This window comes from Heterocephalus glaber, unplaced genomic scaffold (genome assembly GCF_053883595.1).
Source record: "Heterocephalus glaber isolate CG9 unplaced genomic scaffold, H.glaber_assembly_v1.0 deba00000943, whole genome shotgun sequence".
NCBI classification, from domain to species: Eukaryota; Metazoa; Chordata; class Mammalia; order Rodentia; family Bathyergidae; genus Heterocephalus; species Heterocephalus glaber.
Window position 1 is genome coordinate 3,071,818 of NW_028258175.1, and position 14,835 is coordinate 3,086,652.

General features: G+C 51.7%; 1 protein-coding gene across 23 annotated transcripts in view; it reads left to right on the plus strand.

The window, feature by feature from the left end:
- The window catches only part of Hrct1 (histidine rich carboxyl terminus 1), a 255,785-nt gene that overhangs the window by 78,631 nt on the left and 162,319 nt on the right, over window positions 1-14,835 (plus strand). For 13 of the 23 annotated variants that reach the window (XR_015450373.1, XR_015450372.1, XR_015450361.1 and 10 more), the window contains one exon: window positions 1-14,835. This exon is cut by the window's right edge. The exons of 4 other annotated variants lie outside the window; for them this stretch is intronic. The gene's annotated coding sequence lies outside the window, so the exon portion shown is untranslated. 6 more of the 23 variants (XR_015450381.1, XR_015450363.1, XR_015450367.1 and 3 more) reach the window with 1 other exon arrangement.

Below are 14,835 nucleotides of genomic sequence, written 5' to 3' on the forward strand. Positions count from 1 at the left end.
GACCTTGGGAGCCACCCACTGAAGGTGGCAGAGCCCTGCAGAATGGAGTCTGTGTCCATGAAGGCCATGTGGAGAACGCCCTCCTTCCCCTAAGGCACTTGTGGTGTCTGAGCAGCAGAGTTTCTCTGACTAAGCCACTAAGATGGCGGAGTTGTTCCAGCAGCAGCGTCAGATTTCCAGATGAGTGCGCCTGTGCCTGAGCATGCCATGTGCCCACTGCTGCTGTTCTGAAGCCTTCGCAGCAGGCTCTGGCTGGACTCCTGCTCCACACCTTCCCCAAGAGCCTCAGTGTGAGGTCCCCTGATGTGAAGGCTGTGCTCTCTCACAGTCAGAAAAGGTAAGAAAACCCCAGAGACCGCCTGCCAGGTGCTGGCCCTCGCCCAGGCCTCCAGCCTCAGCTCCTCCCCAGCAATCCAGCAGAAACAGGTGAGGCATCAGCTCCCCAGGCTGACGTGCCACACTCGAGCCTAGCTCGGTCAGGCGTTTTGCTTGTTCGTATTTACTCACTCAGCAAGCATTCCCTGCACACCCAGTCCCTTTCCTTCCACAGATGTTGGGCTCCTGCTCCCCTTTAGGCACTGAGTTCCTGCCCTCAGTGAGCTTACGGCCGGTGGTCAGGGAGCTAGATACAGAAAGTAAACAAATGCGTGGTAGGAATAAATGTCGGGAGGATGGCAGAGCAGGGTGGGGCGTCGAGTGCTGGTGCGTGAGTGTGAATGCTCCAGGCCGTGTCCTCAGTCAGAACGAGCAAACACAAGGGGAGGAAGACCTACAGGAGCTGCCTGGAAGGCAGGCCCTGGGCTCTGGAGGAGCTTCGGAGTTTTCCCTGAGCAAGGTGGGGGCTCCTAGAGTTTCCAGCAGAGCAGTGGGGATAGGCAGCATGGGCAGCCCAGGCTGGAGAGCAAGGACAAAGCAGGGAGCCAGGCAGGTTGGCACAGTCACCTGGGGATGGGGGGTGGCTGGGCCGGGGCAGTGGCAGAGGAGAAGTGGCTGGAGCCCATGTGCTGCGGCCGGGGCTCAGGTCCTATGCTGACCACCAAGGCAACACGGTGTGATCCACTTAACCTCCCTGAAGCCCAGCTAACCCACCTGGGAAATGGATCCTTTCACTTTCCCCATCACTGGGACACAGCACACAATTTTGGCTCATGTTTTTAGTCCACAGCTGGCCAGTGCCAAGGCAGGAAGGCAGGTGGAAGGGTCTGGCGGAGGGAAAGCTGCTCACGCCATGGCGGCCAGGGAGCCGAGAGTGAAGGTGGAGCCAGGGATAGAGATAAGTCTGTCCGGGTCGCATCTCCTGGCATCTACCTCCTCTGACCGCCTCCTAACACCAAGACTGGTGCTGTGCCCTCACGATACAGTCACCTTCCGCAGGACTCGCTTCTGAGCCCTTGGGGCTTTGGGTGACTGTCCAGGTATAAGCTATAACACGAGCAATAAGGTCATTAATACTGCTCTCGAGAGGGCGGCTGTGAACACTGACGGGAGGCAGTCAGGACGGGTCCTATGGAACCTTCATCTAAGAAATGTGTGTGTGTGTGAATACGTACACAGTGCATCTGTATGAATATGTAAGTATATGGCAAGAATACATGGATGAGCACATACACATAAACCTAAGTTTATGCATACTTTACTTGAGCCACAAAACCCTCTCCCCACGGCATGGCCCGTGAGCCATCCACCCTCCTGGAGCGTCTGTATGCCTCTACACAGCTCAGTTATCCCAGCGTCTCCTCTGCGTCCTCTGCCGGACGCTGTGATGGGTAATCTTGTCCGGTTGGGTGGGTTCACGGATCCCTAGAGAGGCGATGGGATTGAGAGGGCTCTAACCTCCTCAGTGGATCACTGCCTCGATGCCTGCAGAGTGGATGGGCCATTCGGAAGGAGTTGTTTAGAGGAAGTGGTGCCTTTGAAGGGTGCACATGTCTTTTCTTGGCCTGCTCTCCTGCCCAGCTTCCTGGCTGCCATGAGGTGAGCACCTTTGCTCTGCCACACCCTTCCACCATGATGTTTCTGCCAGTTGACCACGGACTCAAACCTCTGAAACTGTGAGCCAAAATAAAGCTCCTTTTAAAAAATCAAGTATTTGGTCACAGTAATGAAAAGCTGACTAATACAGATGTCTCTTCCTGGAGGTCCCTTGTGTCAAGCCACAGTCTGGGTGAGGATCCTCCTCTGCTTTAGCAAGTCCTTGAACACCTGCTGCATGCTCACTGGCAGTGTGGTGGGTGCCCTGGTAACAAAACAATGCATGGCTGGAACTGGAACCCAATGCACCTGACTTGCAGTGTGGGGCTTCCCCCGGCAGCAGAGTGGAGCAGTAGAGAGACTGTCCATGGAGGGCTGGCCCTGTGCCAGGCACGGCACCAAACACTTGTGTGCACTATGTCACTCAGTCCTCACAGCAGCTTCATGAGGTGCTGTGATTGGCATCGCCACTGCACAGGATGAGCAGTGGATAGGAGATGAGGAGTAGATAGGAAATGAGGAGTAGATGGAGAGGGACAGTGGATAACTCAGCTCTGTCTTCCCCGTAGTCCATGCTCTTAACTGCCTGGGCTGCAAGACAGGGCTTATCACTGGGTTGCTAGAGGCACTCCCGTGAATCAAGACATCGAGTGCCTCTCTGCTTGGGCCATTTGGCATTGGACCAAGGACAGGCAAACTCTAGGGAATTATCTGGAATTATCAGAGAAAACCAGCTCAGTCATGGCCTGGAGGGGTGATCTATCCAGGGAGAAAAGTAATTCCTCCTCTGTGTGGGTGTGTGATTGAGTTTTTCCTCCAGGGAGGAAGTTAGGCAAGTGGGGGTGTGTCCTGGAAGGAGACATTTCTTTGCTTCCTCCTCCTCCACCACTTGCTTCTGCCACAGTGCACTGCCCCACCACAGGCCCAGAGCCACAGTGCCAAGTGGCTATAGACTGAAGCCTCTGAAACTGTGAGCCAAATAAACCTTTTCCTCCTTTTAAACTGATTACCTCAGGGATTTTGTCACAGCAATGGAAAGCTAACACATACCCCAAACCCACTTAGCCTCTACATCTGAGTCTCCTCATGGCAGTCCTGCAAGGGCTACTCATTCCTGCCATGCAAATCTTTATTCTTGAAGTAGAAAAAGACATCCCTAAACCACCATGGAATTGCTCTGCATGCTGTTACTCTCCATGTAGATGGTGTTCTTTACACATGCTCCTGAAGCTTGCGTATGGTCAAAGTTATGTGATCCATCTGTTCTTATACGTGTAACCCAAGTTCATTTTCACTGTTGTATTCTATCGATGAGTGGCATTATTCACCCATTCTACTGTGATCATCAGGCTGTCTCCCCATCTTCCTCTATGACAGACAAAGGTTCCTTTAAGCGTCTCCCTCCAATGATACCCCCCCAGGCTTTCTGAGAAGGCTCCCCCAGACTGTGAGGTGCTGACTCGTATTAACTGCACACAATACAGAGCCCGATCCTTCTACCCCTCCTGGGTCTCTTCTCTCTGAGCATCCTCCTGAGGTTCAGCTTAGGAATGAGTCACAGGGACATCTGTTGCCTTCATTATTTGGTCATAGAGCACAGCCATGCGGAATGTTCAGTATTACCTGAAGGAGAGGCCACGGGAGTTACCCCGCTTGGGGTGGGATGAGGGGTGGGGAGAGCTGGGAGGAGGCTGGGGTGTCCGGTGGATTGAGTGCCACCTAGGACATACCCATCCCTGTCCAGGGCTTGTCCTGCAGCTTCCTGTGACCCATGCCAAGTGACTGCCTCTTGTTCTTGTCATGGAGCCTCGTGTGTTGGGCGAGGGTTGGAAGAAAGAGGAGCCAGCTGTGCCAGGAGCATACAGGGGCATGAGGATTCCCAAGGATGAGCAGGGGCACTTGGTACATGAGGCCACACGTCCAAGTTCAAATTCAGGCTCTGCCACTTCTTAGCTGTGTAACCCTGGGCAAGCTTCCTAACCTTTCTGTTTCAGTTTGGTTCCCCCAGAAGCAGGCCCTAAGGGTGGGCTTGGGTGCCAGTGGATCACTTGGAGGTGATCCCAAGGGGCCCAGACGAAAGGGATGGGCAATACGGCTGGAGAGGATGGACACCCAGGAACGGGCGCTGGGGGGAGTGTGGCAGGCAGAGCTCGGTCGGTCTTGCGGGGTCGTTGCACCTCAGGCGGAATGCTTAACCACAGGCTCCCAGCCCCACCGAGGCACTGACCGTACTGTGGTTCCTCCTGCACCAGCCCGGGAGGGAGCATGCCAGGACTTTGTGTCCCCGAGGCCACCCCAGGGGCCACGAGGACAGGGTAGGGCATCAGGGAGTCCAGAGATGCCTCCTTGGCAATGGGGAGGTGATTCTTCATAGAACAGCTACCCAGGAAGTGCCACCCACCAGGACCCCAGGCTGTGGCAGCACCAGAGTGAAGACATGGAAGCTTGGGAGATGTGTCCCACAGACCCCTGTCACCAACGCAGACGGCAGGGCCACGGTTTGGACCCAGGCTTTCTGACCCCAGGAGAGAGGCCTGCCCGAGAGCCTCAGCCTCACACTCGGGGCTTCACGCTGAGGCCCGGGGTGCTGAATCCTGGAGGGCGAGGCGCTGCTTCCTTGTCCGCCTCCGGTCAGGACAGGATGGGGAGACCAGGGTTCTGCCAGGGCCGGGAGCGCCTCCAGCCAGCAGCGCCGGGCTTCCAGGTTGCTCCTCTCAGCTTCAACGTGGACATTTCTGAGGGAGGCAGAACTGGCTGGTCACCCCAGGGGAGTGGAGTCAGATTAGCCAAGGTGACCCCTGACTCTCTGACTCATGTTTTAGGCCGGGCTAATCCCAGCGAGGCCACGGGAGCAGGAAGCCCATTCTCCGATGCCCTGGCACACCGTCCCTTTCCATGACTCCCAAGTCCTTGGTGGGGGCGGAAGGAGACTCATTGGCCCCATTCCCGGCAGGCTTCCTGGCAGGTTCCACAGGCCAGACGCTGGGTCAAATCCAGCCTCTGCCTTCTCCCAACTGTGCCACCTGGGCAGGTTACCCAACCCGCTCAGCCTCAGTTTCCTCCTCTGTAAACAGGGCTAGTGAATGTCAGCTGTCGACGACAGGACCAGGCAGGGTGTCCAGCCACTGCCAAATGCCTGGGGCCTGGGCGAGGTCACGCTCCGCCAAGTTCTGCTGAATGAGTAAATGTAAGGCACATAGAATAATGTGCTTTAGGTTTGCAAAGCAACCCAGAGAAAATCCAGTAGACTTGATCATTGTTCTTCCTCGTTAGGAACATGAGTGGATTTGCTCATTTAGGGGGCGGAGTGAACGAGAGAGCAGTTATGTCCTAGGCTGCCGCTGAGCCGGAAGGAGGGGTGGTCAGTGCACCCTGGGTGGATCCTTGCCGTGGCAGGGTGTGAAGGAGTCAGAGAAGCCTTTGTGGAACAGTCCCTGCTAATTAAATTCCAAGTTGCAGATGGGGAAACCGAGGCTGAGGGTCTTGGGAGAGGTGTCTTAGCTCCTCATGGCTCATATGCAGTGGAGCTGAGCTTTAGTCCCAGGGCAGCCTAGCTCAGAGGGTGAACCCCTGAATTCCAGGTTTGCAGGTGGGGAGAGGGGTCTCAGAGAGGCAGAGGGGAGGGAAGCCGGAAGTGAGAGGCCCTGACCCCGTGTCCTGTCGTGGGTGCTCAGACAGGAAGTGCATGGGGGCTGGGCCGGGGCTGGGAACCGGGCTCTCAGGCAGCCTGTGTCTTCTGCACCCAGGTACCCCAAGTACCCCGGAAGCCAGAGCCTCCATTCCCTTGCTTGTAAAGGTCCTTCCTCAGGGGCTTTTCAGGGGCAGGTGGGAGCAGACCCGAGCTCCCCAGAAGAGAAGACATTGCTGAGGGACCGTTCATGGGCACCCAGCTGGCTGCGGGCCCCCGAGCTTCTCAGTTAGTGCAGCCCTGCCCCGGGGAGCCAGCCCAGGGGGCTCTCAGCGGCCTTTACATCAAATTATTCCTCCACGTTCCGGAGAGCAGGAATTATTGGCAGAAAATGAGGATATAAACCCCGCTGGAGCCTGGCACCTTCTCGGGGCATTCAGCACCAAGCCCTTGGAAGCCTTCCAGCAGATTGCTTCATTTTTAATGGTCTGGGACTGTAGTTCATCTGTTTAATTCAAAAGAGGTGACATAATATCTTTCATTTGGACTTATTACCAGCACAGCAGCGATTCGGCTCCCAGCGCCCCGTGGGCAGGACTTTCTGTCATTACCGCACAATCTCTCTCTGGCCAAATTGAAAGTCCTCAGGTAGGGACGCAGCCTCGGAAAGGAGAGATCACAAGAGAACAGGTCACACTGGGGATTAAGGAAGGAAAATGAATTCATTCTTTCCTCTGTTGAATAAGCAGGTGTACTCTCATCTCTGTGATCCATGAAATAGGCTGTCAGGAAAGCAGGAAACGCGCTGCCTTTGAACTTCACCCGCTGATCATGCCCATCACCTGGAAAGTGGCACGGGGACCCAGGGAGGAGGGGCACACTCCTTGGGTACCTCTGAAGTTCATCCCAGGCCTTGTGTGGTGGGGAGCCACCTTCTGATCCCCGTGTCAGGTCCCCGTTGGCTCAGGGTCCCTTAGAGGCAGAAGCTTCAGGTGGGGGGCAGCACGTTGTGGCTGGGATTTGTGTCTCAGATATCAAAGGCTGGATTCTCCCCACTTACTGGGGGCAGGTGGGTGGGTGGCCTTTGATCACTTCTCAGCTCCCACTTTGGTGGCTGAAAGGAGACACAGAACACAGTGTTTAGCACTAGGCTGGACGCGCCAGGATTGCTCATGGATGTGAGTTAGCTTTGTGTTTACACACACACACGTTGTAGGAGTCTTAGTCCACTGCGCAGGTTGCAGAGTGTGAGCGCTCTGCCTGGTGAGCCAGCAGCTTTGCTAAGAGAAAGTGGGTGATCGGGCTGGGCTCTGTCATTTTATTTATGGTGCTGGGGATAGAACCCAGGACCTTCACATTGAGCCACATCCCCAGCCCTTTTCATTTTTAATTAAAAACATTGTTTTTGTGAGACAGGTTCTCACTATGCAGTTCAGGTTGGCTTGAACTCATTGTGCAGCCCAAGGTGGCCTCAGACTTGTGGTGATCCTCCTGTCTCAGCCTCCTGAGTGCTGGGATTAAAGGCGTGTACCACTACACCCAGCTTATTTTTAATTTTTTTTTTTTTTTAAATTTGAGACAGGGTCTCACTAAGTTGTCCAGGCAGGGCTTGAACTTGTGTCCCTCCTGCCTCGGCTTCCCAGGGTGCTGAGATTACAGACATGTACCGCCACATCCAGCTAGGGATCTGTGGAGAGACCCTGGAGGCCGTGTGCAGATCTGAGCTGGGAGAGGGCTTTGAGGTGCCGATGACCGAATGGCCTTCTTGCTGCTTTCTTTCTCACCCTGATCCTCTCTGCTACCCCTCTATGGCATGCTCTGCTACGCTGCTCAGCGTTTCCTTCCCATGCACAGCAGGGGGAGGTTTTGATCTCTGTGCAGCTGTGTTCCTGTTGGCTGGAACAGCAGCTGGGCCGGGGAAGGGGGGAGGACAGCTCTCGTAAGTTAGGCGGGGGCTGTTTTTGGTTAACGTTCCAGTATTTTATTCATCATGGATATTTCTGATTCGTTTTCTTTTTTAACAATATTAAAATATTGATGACCATGATTTTTGATGTTCCCTGAAAATGTGCTCCTGAAGCCAGAGTCCCGGCCCCTGGTCCCCATCCTGCATAGTCCACATACTGACAAGTAATTCAGCTCGAAATAGATTTGCAGAATGCAGGACGCCCTGTTATGCATCGAGCTTCGATCCCTGGGTCGCCAGAGAAGGATGTTCCAGAGTCCTCATATCTGAAGGACCCTAAACTGGTCTTCTACTTGGCTCCATGATCTGGGGCAGCTGATTATTTTTCAGCTGAAGAATCAGGGTGTGTACATTCCAGGGTCTGAGTTCAGAACCAATTGGAAGGTGAGTCTCCAAAGCTGCTGGCTGGGAGAGTGGAATGGGGAGGCCCCTGGGGCTCTGAGAACCAGGAAGAAACTCACTTGGGCAGCAGATCCCCCACCCTGTGTCCTTTAAGGCCCGTGTGAGTTGCACCGACACAGGGTGATGGGCTCTGGCCGTGCAGAGTCACTGATCCTGGCCCCGTGGGGCAACCCTGGCAGAGCCAGCTGTGTCTTCGTGCTTCTGATGCTATTTCTTGGAGACATCCAATCTCTCCTCTGCCTTTGGCTTTATTTCCTCCAAAGCTGGATGCATCCATCTAGATGCATTTTTATAATTAAGGCGAGAGTGAGAAATAACCTCCTATATAATTTAAAGTGCTAAAATTATCCATACCTTTTCCAGCCTCGGCTTTAAATCTTAGCCAACAATGATTCCTCTATTAACGGGCCTAATTAAATCCATTTTTCAGAACGTCTTTGGCAAATTCCATTTTAGCTAAACTGTAGGAAGTTCAATTTGATTTGTGTCTGCTCCCAGGAGCTCTCCTGTAAAGGTGAGGGCAAAGGGGACGCTCCGTTCTTGTGTCTTCTATATATTAATTCACTCAACCACTATTTATTGAGCACCTATGATATGCCCTGGCACCAAACCATGGGAAGAGGATTAGGAAGTGAAAAGATGACAAAATTCTGTGGTGATGGCCAGGGGGGAAGAAAGATCATTTACTCAACAAACAGGCATTCAGTTATCTAAGGGGCAGGCCCTGTCTGGATGGTGTCATGTGGGATGAAAGGCCCTTCTCAAGGTCGCGCCACAAGGTCACACCGCAAGGTCGCCCCTTGTGCTCTGGGAGCGCTGACCAAGGGGTCCCTGTGAGCTCGGGAGAGCTCTCCACTCAGACAGAGGAGCTGGATTGTGAGAAGTTCCCCTAATTCATCCTGGGAAGCAGGGTGCAGGGCATAGGAGAGCAGGGGACTCATGCTGGAATCAGGGGTTTTGCAAAACTGCAAATGTTTGCCCTGTCCCTGACTGTGTCTGTCATTTGGGGGCAGAGGTCAAGGTGCTGGTATTTTTTTTAAAGCTTCCCGGGCAATTCTAATGCTCGGCCAGGGTGGAGGCCACCTGGGCTAAGCGTGCCCAGGGGGAGAGGCTGCGGAGGAGCGGTGGAAGCAGACTGGGAAGTCTTTCAAGCTGGGGAGGGCTCTGGTCTCAGCTGAGGGTTGTGTGAGCAGGGAGGCAGAGAGCGGTGAGAGTAATTGCAGTAACCTGGGGAAGAGATAGTGGTGGCTTAGGCCCCGGGCCATGCACATGCAGAAGAAGAGAGGTGTTCAGCAGAGCAAATCGGCAAGACAGGGTGGTGAATTGTGGGTTCTGCTCAAGATTCTTCCTGCCGGCAAAGAAGCTTAAGATGGCTCCTGAGGGCTTGGGACGGGGTGGGCGGCTGTGCCGTTAATCGGAGAGAAGTGAGAAGAGATACTGATTTGATTGGCAGCTCAAGGCAGGGTTGGGCACTTAGTGGTAAGGCATTAGGGGTCACTGGGTGCATCCCCAGCTTTAGGGTAAGAGGACAAGAAGCCCGAGGGTGTGGAATCTTCAGGCATCTCTGAGTCTGGAGCAGGCTTTTCACCCTGAGCAATGCAGCCTGTGCTCTCGGACTGTTTTAAGGAAGAAGTGAGTTTGTTAAAGCACGTTTGTCCTTCTTGTTCAAAGGATCATACTCATTCTTTAAGATGTCAATAGTGGGCCGGGGATTTAGCTCAGTGGTTCTGGTGCCTGCCTCGCAAGTGCAAGGTCCCGAGTTCGATCCCCGGTACGAAAAAAAAAAAAAAAGACGTCAATAGTAATAATATGTATTCAGGAAGCAAAGTTACATAGATGATCTAGGGGCATCCTAGGGACATTCGATCTGGTCAGGAGATGAAGGAAGCTTTCCCTGAGGAGATGACATTGGAGCTAAGATCTGTGGAATGAAAGGAGGAGGTAGAGGTAGGTGGACATGAGAGCATTTTAGGAAGAATTAGCATGTGTAAAGGCCCTGTGGTGGTGATGTGGGAAGCATGATCTGTTTTAATAATCAAGGCAGGGATGGTGGAGAAAATGAAAGGGAGAATAGAGTTGCTCATGAGCAAGAGAAGCCAATCCATGCAGCACCTTAGGGTTTATCATAAGAGCAACGGCAAGTCAGTTTTAGTGGAGGATAACTGGATACGCCCGTGGTTTTGGCTCTGGGTAAAGGGGGACTGTGATGAAAGGAGGCACAGGCTATAGCGGGGGGTGGTTGGGTGGTGGTTGTCTGTATCCAGGGAAGGGATAGACTGGCATGGACTAGGGTGCTGGGGATGGAGCGAAGGTCAGCAGGTAGATCTGAGAGACAAGGAAGTAAAACGCAGAACTCAGGGAGGGTAGGCATGGGGAAGGAGCAGTTACAGGGAGAAGATGAGGACAGGAGCCTTATTTTTGGTGCGGAAGTCATGGTTGCCCACTAAAAAGGAGTCATCCCTCCTTTTATCTTCCGTTTGGGAGGATCATTTGCTCAGGCTGGCTTTCTTGCCAAGGCCAGGTCACGAGCCATGATTAGTGCAGTTGGGCACAACCATCCTCTTCCCCCTTACTGCCCGGAATGGTGGGAGGCACAAGAGCCCAGGGAAGAAAGTTTCAGGAGAAGGTAGTGGGCAACCAACCGGGCTGAACACTGCTGTAATGTCTCCCAATGAGGAACTGGTGGACAGAGTTCATGTTTGTGTTAGAGTCGCATAGCAACTTGGGCATACAACCTCTTTGTATCAGTTAGCTACTGCCGGGTAAGGAAGAACTCCAAGATGAAGAGACCAAAACCCACCAGGATTTATGATTGTTTAAGAGTCTAGGTTTGGTTGGAGTTTTCTGTGGGTCTGGGTCAGGTTTGGCTGATCTTGCCTGAACTCATGGATAGTCATGGTAGGCTAGGCGTCAGGAGGGCCTTGGTTTGTCTGTGGTGGTCAGTGGGGTGGCATCCAGGTAGAGGAACAGGAGGTGCATGGCCTCTGGGGTGAGCGCAAGCCGGGATGTTTGAGGAAGCGGAGGAGCCCACATGGCCGAGAAGGGTGCATGGGGAGGAGAGGGACGGAGCGGGGCGGGTGGTGTCCGGAGCTCCTCGTAGAGCACAGTGAGGACTCCGGCTCTTCCCTGTACTCTTCTTGGACGTATTTTCCTGCTGGGTCCCTTGAGTGACTCCAAGGGGGCTTCCCACACCCTGGGAGAGGTTTTGCATTCGCTCTGATTCTGCTGCTTCCTCCATGCCTGTGCTGACACTTCCTGCAGGCAGCCCCACTGAGTGGAGCAAGTCAGGCTGTCAGCACTGGACCATCAGCCCTTCTTGAAGGCCTGTCCTCCAGATGAGGGGGATTTGGACCACACACCAGACTGGGCCCATGGCCTATTTTATTTATGTATTTGTTGGATCTTTGGGTTGTTTCCCAGACACTTATCATATTATTGTTAGTAATGAATGCTGTTATGAAAGTCACATACAGTCTTTGTGTGGCCAATTAAGATTAGCTAAATCTTGGAAGCAACCTATATGCCTCTCCACAGAAGAATAGATCAAGAAAACATGGCATGTATATGGTGGAGTGCTACCCAGCCACCAAGAAGGACAGGTTTGAGTCATTTGTAGGAAAACAGATGGACTTCGAGATCATAATGCTAAGTGAAATAAATCAGACACAGAAGGTTAAATATTGCATATTTTTCTCTTACATGAAAAACCCCAAATATAAATAATTTAAAGAGCAAAATAAAAGCAAGATGATAGGAAACAAGGTAGACTGTGTGGAGATGGGACAGGGATTTGGGACTAGGGGAGAGGGAAGGCTGGGAAGGGAAGGGGAAGTAAAATTGATCAAGATGGGTTATGTATATTTATCAATTCCCAAAGATGAATACGCTTAATAGATATCACAATGTATATCAATAAAAGTCTTTATGTGGCTATTTAAACATTTCTATTTATGGACTTCTTATTATGTTAATGCATATTTATTGCACCAATGAATGGGTTTTATTGTCACCTTTTCATATATGCATACATTGGCTTTGATCATGTCCATCCATCTTACTGCTCTGTCTTAGGGCCATGGCCTATTTTTAAAAATAAAGTTTTATTGGAACCTAGCCATGTTGTTTACCTATAGTCCATGGTCATTTTTGTGCCACACTGGCAGAATTAAGTAGGGAGGCAGAAACTGTATGGCCTGCACAACCTTAAATCTGTATCATCTGCTCTCTTAGAGGTAAACCTGGAATTTAAGAGGAAATACACTCACCTCTCCAGTTGGGGCAGGGGGAGGTGAGGAAGTTTGGGTCTGTGGCATTGCCTAGGGACAAAGGAAACCCAAGTCCGCACCTTCCAGAACATCCTGGTCTCTTCTTCTTCTAAGGTCACCAATTCCATCACAAGGGCTCCACCCTGATGACCTCATTCAAGCCTAAGTGCTGCTCAAAGGCTTCACAAATCGCAATCAGGGTTTCTGTAACTTTGGGCAATATACCGAGTCTTAGAAGACCAGGAAAAAAATACCTCGAAGCTTGCAGCCGATAAAATACCATCATATGAAGAGTCAGATTCAGCATCTGAGTTCTGGTGGAATGTTCAGTCTGTAGCATGGACATCAGTTGCCTTTCTACCTGATCCCCTGTCAGAACTAACAGAGCAGCGGGGCAGGGTAGGTAGCGGCTGAGGACACGGTCTCTGAGGTTAGGCAGCCTGCGCTCAAATTCCCTGTAATCCTGGGGAAATCCCAACACCGGCTTCCTCCTGGGAAAAGCTCCTGATAATTCCAACCCCCGCGGGTCGCTGCAGGGCTTACTGAGTGTTGCCTGTACCGTGCTTAGTTGGCAAACAGGAAGTGCTCTGCTTTAAACTGTGCCTATAAAACGACTTTCAGGAAAGCACCTCTCTCCCCTCTTTAGGAAGACAAGAAAACCCTCTGGCGTGTGGTGTGGGTGGATCATCAGCAAGTCGGGATTCAGCCCCCAGCTTAAGAATGTATGAACTCTGTGCAATACGCCTGATTTTAGACAGGCAGAAAAAAATCAGTATCCCAAAGGCCGCCGCCCATAGCATCTCAGAAGCGGCAATCCCATCTTTGCCGAGTCTGCTGCATACGAAGCAGAGCGCACCCAGCGCCAGGGCGGTGCGGAGGCCATGGTGAGCGAGGCTGGCAGAAACGACGGTGCCGGTAGTAATGATGCAGTCTGCTAACGCGGGAGCCTGTCTCCCAGAATCCTCTTCGTCAGCCTGCGGGAACCTCTGTGGGGACCAGGCCGCAAGCACCGGGGCGTGTGCGAATGAAGACGAATCGCCCCTCACAACATTGATTTGGAAATATGGAAAGCAATTTATAAATAAATGAGCTGCTCGGTGAACTGCACCCCACCGGGGCCCTGGCATTTAAGCCAGTATGCCAAGGAGGCTCGGGAAAGACGGGAAGGCTGGCTGTGGCTCTGCCAGTCGGGCTAAGAATGCAGCCCAGAGGCTCTGGAAACAGTGGCCAGGCTCCTGGGGGCAGACAGAGTCTCAATCTAACTACGGTTCCCCTCTGCAGGCCCGCAATTCATCACTGTCCCAGTGGCACAAATTGGGCCCCACCCACTCCTGGGATCAGGGGGAGGATTCAGGAAATCACGCGCGGTGAGTCCTGTGAGACACTGGGGAAGTTAGTGCCCTCTCTGGGCCCCGCATTTCCTGTCTCACCAGGACAGTAGTGACACGTGTCTCATGGGCTAAGACTAAGGGAGTCAAACATTTGGAACCATGCCTGACACCTAGTGCAAAAACCTAGCCAATATTCTACAAATATTTATCACTTGTGTATTAAGTGCTAATTACTGTTCTAGGAAATAAAGTAAAAGCCCTTATCTCAGAATTTTACTGTTAGGCCTTTGTAAAAAAGCCAGTGGGCCAATCCCAGGGGGGTGGCACACGACTGTGATCTGAGCCCTCTAGGAGGCTAAGTTAGGAGGATCGCAAGTTCAAGCTCAGCCTGGGCAATGTAGTGACTTAGCAAGTTACCATCTCAAAATTAAAAGCGAAAGGTAAAGGCCTGGGGATGTAGCTCAATGTGAAGGCCCTAGGTTCAATCCCCAGTGTGACCCACCCCACAAGATTAGCTGACAGTACTTGTGGGGGAAGTTTCTGGGTTTTCTCTTCTGTTCCACTGATCTATGTGTCTATTCCTCTGCCAAACTGTTCTCTCTTGATGAGTGGTGAAGTCTTAAAAGTGAGTAGCATGATTTCTCCCATTTTATTCATCTTTTTCACAATCGTTTTTGATATAGGTCTTTCACCTTTCTCTGTACATTTTAGAGTAAGCTTGTCTATATCTGCAAGTGTCTTGCTGGGATTTTGATAGGGACCTGGAGACCTGTGTATAGATTTGGGGAGAATGGAATTTTTCCCTGTGTTTCAATCCATGAACACGGTATGTCTCCATTGATTTAGATCTTCTTTGAGTTCTTCCGTCTGTTTCGCAGTTTTCAATATATAAACAATGTGATATTTGTCAGATTTATTCTATTTCATTTTTCTGAGCATTTGAAAATGGTGCTATGTCTTAGAGTTCAGTTTCTAGTTGTTTGTTGCTAGTACAAGGTGTGATACAAATGTTGAATGCTTACATTTAGAAAATTTTAACAATAAAAGATACATTGCCATTAACGTCCCTTAAAATATTCCCCTTTGTTTCTAAAACTTACTCCATCCTCCTTGCCACTTTCTGAAGCAGTTCTGTGAGTCCGTTTTTGTGTCTTTAATTGTGCTGTTGCAGCTGGCTTGATGTGTTGAATCAATTCAAAATATTTCCCTTTCAGGTCATTTTGACTTTAGGAAAGAGCTAGAAGTTGCACAGTGGTGGAGCTGGTGAAAAAG